Source organism: Chlorocebus sabaeus, chromosome X (genome assembly GCF_047675955.1).
Source record: "Chlorocebus sabaeus isolate Y175 chromosome X, mChlSab1.0.hap1, whole genome shotgun sequence".
NCBI classification, from domain to species: domain Eukaryota; kingdom Metazoa; phylum Chordata; class Mammalia; order Primates; family Cercopithecidae; genus Chlorocebus; species Chlorocebus sabaeus.
In genome coordinates this window covers 129,331,870-129,342,766 of record NC_132933.1, presented here as the reverse complement: position 1 = coordinate 129,342,766, position 10,897 = coordinate 129,331,870, and the positions used below count along the sequence as shown (strand labels likewise).

Below are 10,897 nucleotides of genomic sequence, written 5' to 3'. Positions count from 1 at the left end.
CTGAACTAAGGAGAAAGTTCTGCAACAATAGTATCTCAGGTTCTCTCTGAAACTTTCCCGGGACTTTTTTCTGATGGAAGGGAAATAAGAAACAGGAAAGATGTTTAAGGAAGCGCCCATCCCTGTAATAAATGATACCGAATAAGATAGAATGGGCAGCTGGAGTGATAGTCATCTTGTTAATGTAATCAACTAGTATTCTGCCAAATTCCTCTTTATTATTTTTTTCAGGTCAGACGGGTAATGTGCCAATGTCTAACAAGGTTCAAGGGTGGCACATCTCACACATGCATGTGAACACCCAATCGTCCTGCTCATGAATTATAAAGGGATCTCCAAATTCCTCTTTAGTTAACTAAACCTACTGCAAAGTTGATTTAACCTCTGAGAAACTGAAATGCTGCCCTATGACACAGCATTTTAAAAAATTTTCTCTCAAATCTCAAATGCTTTGAGACAAATCCACTTCTTTCTTTCATCTTAGGGTAATAAAATCATTATTCAAACCCTGCAAAAGCATGAATCTCATTTCCTTGCCCCTACCTCTACTGAGATATTTTACCAATTAATATTTACTATACAGAGTGGGCCTGTTTCAACATTGCACTCCAGAAAGCCTTTTACTAAACTATTTTCTTGAGAGCACAGTATCTTGCCATAAAGACAATAACTCCCAAGATCTTTTTTCATAACCTCTGTTAGAATGTAAATCACAATAGCAAATATGCACTGACACAAGTACCCTGTAGGTTAAGTTGCTTACACCTGACTAGGAATTGCCACAAAACCCTGATCAAATTTGTCAGGTTTGACGTAGGATTCTAAGACTTAAATTAATAGGCAATATTTTCAATATCTCCCTGGAACTCCCAAAGCTATATCTGAGAGAATGATAAAAATCCATGAAATTAATTTCATCCTCAAAATCAAAGCAGCTGCATTATTAATTAACTTAATACATTTCAAAGCCATCTCAATTGTGCCTACAAATCTAGCACAGATTGAGATCAAACCTGGAACACAATTCAGTTTTCTAAACCATGAATTAATGTTGATGAAGAGTGAAACTGCTGACCCAAAAACACCTATTATATTAACCATCATTCACATGATCAGCAGCAGCATCCTGTCCTTTGCACAAGAAGTAGACACCTACCAACTCACTTTTTAGAAGGCTCTGTCCTTGAAATATTTTGTCTGTTAGAATGTTGAACTTGATCCAGACATCTTTACTCAATTTCAGTTCTGATCAACATTTTCAAGGACACTAGCCAGAGTTAAATGAGCCATCTGTGACCAAGAACTAAAACAAAGTTAACTGTTTTACCACGAAGTCAAGCACTTTACCTTGATCCAATAAGCATCTACAGAATTATGGTGAATCACACTGATGTGGTTTAAATCTGAGTCCCCACCCCAATCTCATGTTGAAATGTAATCCCCAATGCTGAAGGTGGGGCCTGGTGGGAGGTAATTGGATCATGAAGGCAGTTTCTCATGGTTTAATAACACCCCCCTTGGTGCTATCATAGCACTAATGAGTTCTCATGAGATCTGGTTGTTTAAAAGTGTGTGGCACCTTCCCCCTCTCTCTCTTGCTCCTACTCTGGCCATGTAAGATGTGCCTGCTTCCCCTTTGCCTCCTGCCATGATTGTAAGTTTCCTGAGGCCTCCTCAGAAGCAGAAGCTGCTATGCTTCCTGTACAACCTGCAGAATCATGAGCCAAATCATAAACCTCTTTTCTTCACAAATTACCCAGTCTCAGGTATTTCTTTATAGCAATGCAAGAATGGACTAATATAGAAAATTGGTACCAAGGAGTGGGGCATTGATATAAAGATACCTGAAAATGTGGAAGCAGCTTTGGAACTGGGTAATGAGCAGAACTTGGAAGAGTTTGGAGGCGCAGATGAAGACAGGAAGATGAGGGAAAATTTGGAACTTCCTCGAGACTTATTGAATAGCTGTGGTCAAAATGCTAATAATGATATGGACAGAGATGGCCAGGCTAATGAGGTCTCAGATGAAGATGAAGAACTTATTGGGAACTGGAGCAAAGATCACTTTTGTTATTCTTTAGCAAAGAACTTGGAGGCAGTGTGCCCCAGCTATAGGGATCCATGGAAATTTGAACTCAGTGATGATTTAGGGTATCTGGCAGAATAAATTTTTAAGCAGCAAAGTGTTCAGGAAGTAGTCTGGCTGCTTCTAACAGCCTATGCTCATACACATGAGCAAAGAAATGACCTGAAACTGGAACTTATATTTAAAAGGGAAGGAGAGCATAAAAGTTTAGAAAATGTGCAGCCTCGCCATGTGGTAGAAAAGAAAAAGCCCAGGGTCCCACTGTCCCAGGCAGCCTCTAGACACTGTTCCCTACATCCCAGCTGCTCCACCTCCACCCATGGCTCAAAGGGGCCCAGCTACAGCTCAGGGCACTGCTCCAGAGGGTGTAAGCCATAAACCTTGGAGGCTTCCAAGTAGTGTTAAGCCTGCAGGTGCATACAGCGCAAGAGTTGAGGGTTGGCAGCCGCTGCCTAAATTTCAGAGGATGTATGGAAAAGCCTGGATGTCAAGGCAGAGGCCTGCTGCAGGGGCAGAGCCCTCATGGAGAACCTCTACTAGGGCAATGCAAAGGGGAAATGTGAGGTTGGAGACCCCACACAGAGTCCTCACTGGGGCACTCCCTAGTGGGGCTGTGAGAAGAGGGCCATTGTCCTCCAGACCCAAGAATGGTATATCAACCAGCAGTTTGCACCCTGCACCTGGAAAGGCTGCAGGCACTCAACGTCAGCCTGTGAGAGCAGCTGCAGAGGCTGAACCCTGAAAAGCCAAGCAAAGCTGCCCAATACCTTGGGAGCCCACCCCTCACACCAGTGTGCCCTGGATGTGAGACATGGAGTCAAAGAAGATTATTTTGGAGCTTTAAGATTTAATGACTGCCCTGCTGAGTTTTTAGACTTGCATGGGGACTGGAGCCCTTTTCTTTTGGCCAATTTCTCCCTTTTGGAATGGAAGTATTTACCCAATGCCTATAATCCCATTGTATCTTGGAAATAACTAACTTGCTTTTGATTTTACAGGCTCATGGGTGGAAGGGACTTGCCTTGTCTCAGATGAGATTTTGGACTTTGGACTTTTGAGTTAATGATGAAATGAGGTAAGACTCTGGGGGACTGCTGGGAAGGCATGATTGTATTCTGCTCCTACTTCAGCCATGTAAGACGTGCCTGTTTCCCCTTTACCTTTTGCCGTGATTGTAAGTTTCCTGAGGCCTCTCCAGATGCAGAAGCCACTATGCCTCCTGTATAGCCTGCAGAACTGTGAGCCAATTAAACCTCCTTTCCTTATAAATTACCCAGTCTCAGGTATTTCTTTATAGCAGTGCAAGAACAGACTAATATACACAGGAAATCAGTTTCACAACTACTACAGAGCTCCTCAAGTATAACCTAAGGATGCGGAAGAAAACTGAATGAAAGATCCACTACTTCATCATTATTATTTCAGAGCTGTGATTGGAACCATGTACTTAACTACAAGCTATTCAGAATCACAGGATAATAGATGGTCCCTGAATTTATTCAGGGATTTAAATTTATGGCATAGTAGAATAAAAATTACACACTTCCCTTAATAAATAAAATATTTGTCCATCCCAAGGAAAGAGGAGCATATTTTATTCAACCTTGATGAGACCAGATTTCAGTGCAGCTCAGTATGTCATGGTGGGTATATTCGTTTTTTAGGACTACCATGACAAATTATTACACGCTTGGTGGCTTAAAACAACAGAAATGTATTCTCTTACAGTTCTAAAGTCCAGAAGCCTAAAGCCAAGGGATCAGCAGGACCATGCTTCCTGTGAAGGTTCTAGAGATGAAGGTTCTAGTAAGTCCTTACCACTTACTAGCTTCTAGTGTATCTTGCAATCCTTGGAAAAGCTTGGGATATAGCGCCATCAATCCAACCTCTGCCCCCATTGTATATGGTCTTCTTCCTTCTGTGTCTGTGTGTCCACTCCCCATATGAAGACACCAGTCATTGGATTTAGGGCCCACTCTAATCCAGTATGACCTCATCTTAACTAATCACATCTGCAAAGATTCTAGTTCCAAATAAGGTCACATTCTGAAATTCTGGGTGGATGTGATATTCTGGAGGGCACTATTCAACCCACTACAGTGGGCACTCTCAATCGGTTATGGTGCCAAAGAGTCACAGCTCTTAGCAGATTAATCTCCTATAAGGCTTCTTGGTTCCACATAAAAGTAGGAGACTGCAAACTGTTTCCCCTCCAGGTCTTCACACTTTAGTGTAATTTGGTAGTCTATAAGCAATGCCCAATTTAGAGCAGTATACTAAACATGTGCAATTTTTACCTTCTTTTATTTGCCAAAATATCTTAACTCTTGACAAAAGTTAAAATTGACATAGAAAGCAGAAAAAGCAGTGATTTAAACTAAAACTCTTTTAAAATGTTGACCAAACATTAATTCACACTAGCCGAAGAGGAAGGTAATTCTAATGTTCAGCCAAATTGTTAACAACTTTATTGCATTGGTTTTCCAAGTATGATCTCTAGACAAACTGCATAGGCATCATCTGGGAGCTCTTAAGAAATGCAGAATCTCAGCCCTCACCCCAAATCCATAGACTTGGAAACTTCATTCTAACATTATTCTCCAGATGATTCATGAGCTCTGTTCTAAAACTCTGATGCCAAAAGTAAAAGTCTAACCCTCCCATATAATTCTATACTTTCTGGCAGGAACGGGTATTTGTTTTGCTGAGGGCTGATAGGCAATGTTAAACACATACACACTTGCACATACTGGTCCTTTGCCTTCCCACAGAGTTGCAGCAGCTTTCCAAATGAACAAGCTGTTTCCATGACACCAAATCCTTAATTTGAAGCAGATACACCAACCACCCAGGAGCGTGATAGCATGAAGCACCATTTCATATTTATTTTATTTAGGTTCTTGGTCTCAAACATCTCCTCCTTGAAAAAGAAATCTCTGTGAAAAAAACACTAATATTTAAAGCAACACTTTAATTGGCAAATGTGTCCCCTTTTTTTGTCCTGTAAATAGAGCACTCTGAATTATTCTGTTAAGTCCCTTTTCATGATTAATCAATCTGAGATAATAATATGAATGACTAGTAAATTAATTATACTACTATGAGTATACAGTCTGCCCATCTAGTGAATGTTTTCCTTTTCTCCATCACAGTTCTAGGCCATTTTATTCTTAATATATTCTTAAAATTCAATTTATTCTTTGCTGTGAACATGTATCTTTCTGTCACTCCTCTGAACAAATAATGGAAAAATTCTCCATTTTGCAGCATCTATACTGAACAATATCCTGACATGAGAGAGGCAAACTCAGGAATGTGACTAAAAGAAATTTATTTGCATTAACAGCAGCATGGAAAGACGGTGAATCGAGTCTAGCATGTCCTGAACAATTCTTCTTTAAATGTTTATCTCCACAGCTTTTCTAAATTAATTTACCAACCGACAAATTTAAAGGGAAACAACGGTGTGTTGAATGCCAACCAGTTAAAAATGGTCAAGACTGTTCTGCAGGGAACAGATCAAACTCAAAAGTACAGAAAGGACCCATGTTCAAAGAGGGCAATTAAATAAGCACATACTTAATATGGCTCACAGTCACAAAACTGCAGGCTCAGGTGCAAATCAGCTTCACTGTCAGAAGGTTCAGGCAGGAGCTGTTAGAATTCTTCACAGCATTTTAGAGCCCAGGACACCTACCAGGCTTTCACCCACCTGCTCACACACCAGATAAAATTTGAGAAAAAGAGAGCGTTGCTTGAATGCATAATTCCCAAAGGCTTAAGTCAAATAAAGGTCTGAATCTGAGGGATTCACCCATTCCTTGTTCCTATGCTTCTGAGGTTCAGCCATTCAGTCCCAGGATTGTAGGGTATGAATCATTGCTGTAAATCACTTTGGATTTCTAAATATATAAGGACAATTTAAGAGAAAAAACAAGGTGACATTCCTTCCACAACCTTCAAGAGCTGGCTCTGTGACAAGAATCAGCACCAGGGGAACCCAGCCATGAAAAAGAAGAGGTAGCCCAGAAAAAAATCCCTTCTAGACAGAAGGATAACAGGAAATGGGATAAAGGAGCAGGGAGTGAAGCAAGGACTGACAAAACAGAGCTGAGCTTAGTGCTCAACCAGCTGCCTCTCTATCATGTAAATTTCTCAAGGAGTTACATGAGCTGCATTTGCTACACAGGTGTTGTAGCTGCCCTCTCATCCCACATCTCCATGAGGATGTGGCCCAGGTCTATTTTGTTGATAGTTGTAGCTCCAGCATTGAGTACACTGATAGGCACTAGTAGGAGCACAATGTACATATTTAATGGAATTAACTGATTAATTAATGAAACAAAAATGTTCCCAGCAAAGTTTATCAAATACTATTTTTGTAGAATTACCATTATAATTATCATTATAAAAATGATACCTGTATTTTTCTGGGGAGGTGTTGGAAAGAACATTTTTCCATAGACAAAATAAAATCACACATTGAAATGGAAGAAAAAATTTAAATCTCATTAAAGGAAACAATTGTGCTCTCCTAATAAAATATTATACATAATATAAATGCAAACATAAGCATGAAATAAGTCAGGATTTTTGGGTTTTAGTTTGGCTCAATAATTTATCCAGCATTGATAGCCTAGCTGAACAAAAAAAACTAGGCCAGCTAAGCTAGTTACTGAGCTTTGATCAAAGTTCCTGCACAATATTTTTGCCTCTGTATTTCACAATAACATTCAACTTCCCCTGGTTCCTCAGATTCAAACATACTATGGAAGTTGATGGTGGTGATGAGTAAATTCCCCTGGATGGATGAACAAAACAGGTTTATGAACCAATTTGCAGCAGCAATTAACAAGCATATGAAGAAGATACTGACTAGAATATATGAAAGAGGCTGGGAAAGTATTTTTAGCACACCAACATGCAGTAGAAATGTAGGAGGGAGTGAATCTTGGCAGTGTAAAAGGTCTAATTGTGTTGCAGATGCTCTACTATGTGAGAAATCTTAATAGCTCTTACACCATCCCAAATCCCTGACCCAGCCCCAGGCTCATTCGGCATCCAGTAACAGAATAGATGGAGCTACACTCACAGCCCCCACAGCAAGCAGATGGAGAAGCAGCAGCAGGATTCTCTATGGGGGAGGTTGATGCCCAATTCTCCTTCCAGCCCTAAAATCCTATGGGAACCTGCATTGCCCAGGACACAAAAGTAGACCATAATAAAATGTTGTGGCTTTCCAATCCCTCTGTCACACCTTCCCAAAGTCAGGATGTTTCTAAAGGGTACTCCACATGGGCTCTGCACTTCTCTGCTACCCTCCTGATGCAGTCTCTGCGAGAGCTCAACCATGGATGTCATCAGAGTTCAGGTCTTAGGCCCTGCTGCTCACCGCAGATCAGACAAAGAGGTTACCTCCTGTCTCTGTCTGCACAGGGATGACTGTTCATAACTGCTGTTCAGGCCACACCAGATGTAGCAGATAGCAGCCTGACCCTATCACCTCTGGCTCGCACCATTCCTGGACATGTCTACTGCCTCCTACTGCCAGCACCTGCAGCTTTCCACCTGAGGGCTTTCTCATATGAGGGCAGACAGGAAGTGCCAGGGAGTTAGTTACCCCAGGAGTAGTTCTCAGTCAGAAATGATGGAATTGGAGGATAAAATCCCTAGCTTCCTTGCCCTTTGGATGGAATAACTCTGAAGCATGTTTTATATTATCTCTCAGATGCTCCTAGTAAGACTGAGCTTCACCCACAGTGGTGATCTGCTCAATGGTTGGCATTTGTTACAAAATATACTTTCGTGTTTTATAACACAGGCCTCATTTCCAAGCAAGGAAACACTGGAATTGCTTTTGTTCCCACACAAACAAGTACTAAAACATTACAATTTCCTATGAAACAGGAAGTGTGGCAGGCATGTCAGAGACTGCTCATTTAACCTCAGGCCTTACCATTGTAAGCTGGCTGACTGCCAGGTGCCAGCACCTGCAGCCCTCCACCTGAGGGCTTGCTCTGGCTACCAGAGCCCACTTTGCCACCTGCAACATGCTAGAAACAGCAGGGAGTTGATGCACTCAGGAACAGCCCTCAACCTATGACTGAGTGGGATAGCTCTGAAACACTTATTCCACGCTGGCTCTCAGAATTCCTAGTGGAATCATGCTCCAGTTACCCATGATGTTACCTTGCTTGATAACACTCCCTTCCCTTCCCCTTCTCCTTCTCCTTTCCCTTCCCCTTTCCCCTCCAGTCTCCTCTGGTCCCCTCCCTGTGTCCTCCCTTCCCTTCCTCTTTTCCCACCCCTCCCTCCCCTCCCTTCCCCAATTCACTTCCCCACTCTCCTGTCAGCGTTTCCTGGGATCAATTTCCAAATTAATTACAGTTGCCCCTTGCTATCCATGAGGGATTGGTTTCAGGACTTCCCCACAGATACCAAAATCCACAAATGCTCAAGTCCCTTATATAAAATAGTGTTGTTTTTCCATATAACCTATGCACATCCTCTTGTATACTTTAAATTATCTCTATATTACTTATGTATAATACCTAATACAATGCAAATGCTATGTAAATAGCTATACTCTCTTGTTTGGGGAATAAAGACAAGGGAAAAAAGTCTGTAAATGTTCAGTAGAGACATAATTATCCCTTTTTTCTGAATATTTTTGAACCACAGTTGGTCAAACCTACTGATGTGGAACCCATGGATATAGAGGGCTGACTGTACTTGTACTGGTGTCTTAGCCTCAGGGTCTGCTTCTAGGGAAAGATAGTAAGATAGGGAAGAGATGCAATTCCAAATGTCTGTGACTCTAAATGTCAAATAAGCCTCCAGAGAAAGACATGAACCCTTAAATCCCTAAATTTTGTTTCCTACAAAGATTAGTGTGAAGGTAAAATGAAGCCCTTGGAGTTCCAAGGCCTCAGGATTGTATACCAAAAAGTTTATCTCTAAGAATATTTCTGAGCCCAATACTAAGTTACCAAAGATTCTCATCTACTCTGGCCCTTCAGCATTTCTTTTGTATCTATTCCACAGGATATAATGAACTTCTTAAAGGAACCTGCCTGGTCAAAATTTTTTAAAATATTTGTTTTTATTTTTGTGGGTATGTAGTAGCTATATATATATTTATGGGGTACATGAGATGTTTTGATACAGGAATATAATGTAAAATATGCAAATCATCGATGATTGAGTATCCATCCCCTAAAGCATTTATGCTTTGAGATACAAACAATCCAATTACACTCTTTAAGTAACCTAAAATGTACAATTAAGTTATTATTGACTATAGTCACCTGGTTGTGCTATCAAATAGTAGGTTTTATTCATTCTTTCTATTTTTTGCACCTGTTAGCCATCCCTATCTCCTCCCAGCACCCCCACTACCTTTCTCAGGCTCTAATAACCATCCTTCTACTCTCTATTTCCATGAGTTTAATTGCTTTGATTTTTAGATCTCACAAAAAAGTGAGAACATGTGATGTTTGTCCTTCTATGCCTGGCTTATTTCACTTAACATAATGATCTCCAGTTCCATCCATGTTGTTGTAAATGACAGGATCTCATTTTAAATAGCTGAATAGTACTCCATCATGTATATGTACCACAAATTGTTTATCTATTCATCTGTTGGTAGATGCTCAGATTGCTTCCAAATCTTGCCTATTGTGAACAGAGCTGCAACAAACATAAAAATGTAGATACCTCTTCAATATACTTATTTCCGTTCTTTTGGGTACATACCCAGCAGTGGGATACCTGGGTCATATGGTAGCTCCGTTTTTAGTTTTTTGAGGAATCTCCAAACTGTTCTCCATAGAGTTGTACTTATTTACATTCCCACCAAGAGTGTACAAGGGTTCCCTTTTCTCCTCATCCTCGCCAGCATTTCTTATTGCCTGTCTTTTAAGTAAAAGTCATTTTAACTGAGGTGAGATGATATTTCCTTGTAGCTTTGATTTGCATTTCTCTGATGACCAATGATGTTGAATACCTTTTCATATGCCTGTTTGCCATTTGTATGTCTTCTTTTGAGAAATGTCTATTCAAATCTTTTGCCCACATTTTGATTGGATTATTAGATTTTTTCCTACAGAGTTGTTTGAGCTGCTTATGTATTCTGGTTATTAATCCCTTGTCACATGGGTAGTTGCAAATATTTTGTCCCATTCTGTGGGTTGTCTCTTCACTTTGGGGATTGTATCCTTTGCTGTGCAGAAGCTTTTGAACTTGATGCGATCTTATTTGTCCATTTTAGCTTTGGTTGACCGTGTTTATGGGGTATTACTCAAGACATTTTTGCCCAGACCAATGTCCTGGAGATTTTCCTCAATGTTTCCTTGCAGGAGCTTCATAGTTTGAGGTCTTGATTTAAGTCTTTAATCCATTTTTATTTGATTTTTGTATATGGTGAGAGAGAGAGGAGTCTAGTGTCATTCTTCTGCATATTCCCAGCACCATTTATTGAAGAGACTGTCTTTTCCTCAGTGTATGCTCTTGGCACGTTTGTTGAAAATGAGTTCACTGTAGGTGCGTGGATTTGTTTCTGTGTTCTCTGTCCTGTTCCATTGATCCATGTGTCTGTTTTTATACCAGCACTATGCTGTTTTGGTTACCATAGCTATAGCATAATTTGAAGTCAGGTAATGTGATTCCTTCAGTTTTGTTCCTTTTGCATAGAATAGCTTTGGCTATTCTGGGTCTTTTGTGGTTCCATATAAATTTTAGGATTGTTTCTATTTCTGTGAAGAATGTCATGGTTATTTTGATAGGGATTGCACTGAATTGTAGATTGCTTTA

At 40.4% G+C, this 10,897-nt stretch overlaps 1 non-coding gene across 1 annotated transcript; it reads right to left on the bottom strand.

Annotated features, from left to right (window-relative positions):
* Positions 1–230: 230 nt before the first annotated feature.
* On the bottom strand, positions 231–333 carry LOC119620048 (small nucleolar RNA U13). Its single transcript, XR_005236443.1, has one exon. It is a non-coding gene; the product is annotated as a small nucleolar RNA U13 (small nucleolar RNA).
* Positions 334–10,897: the final 10,564 nt, after the last annotated feature.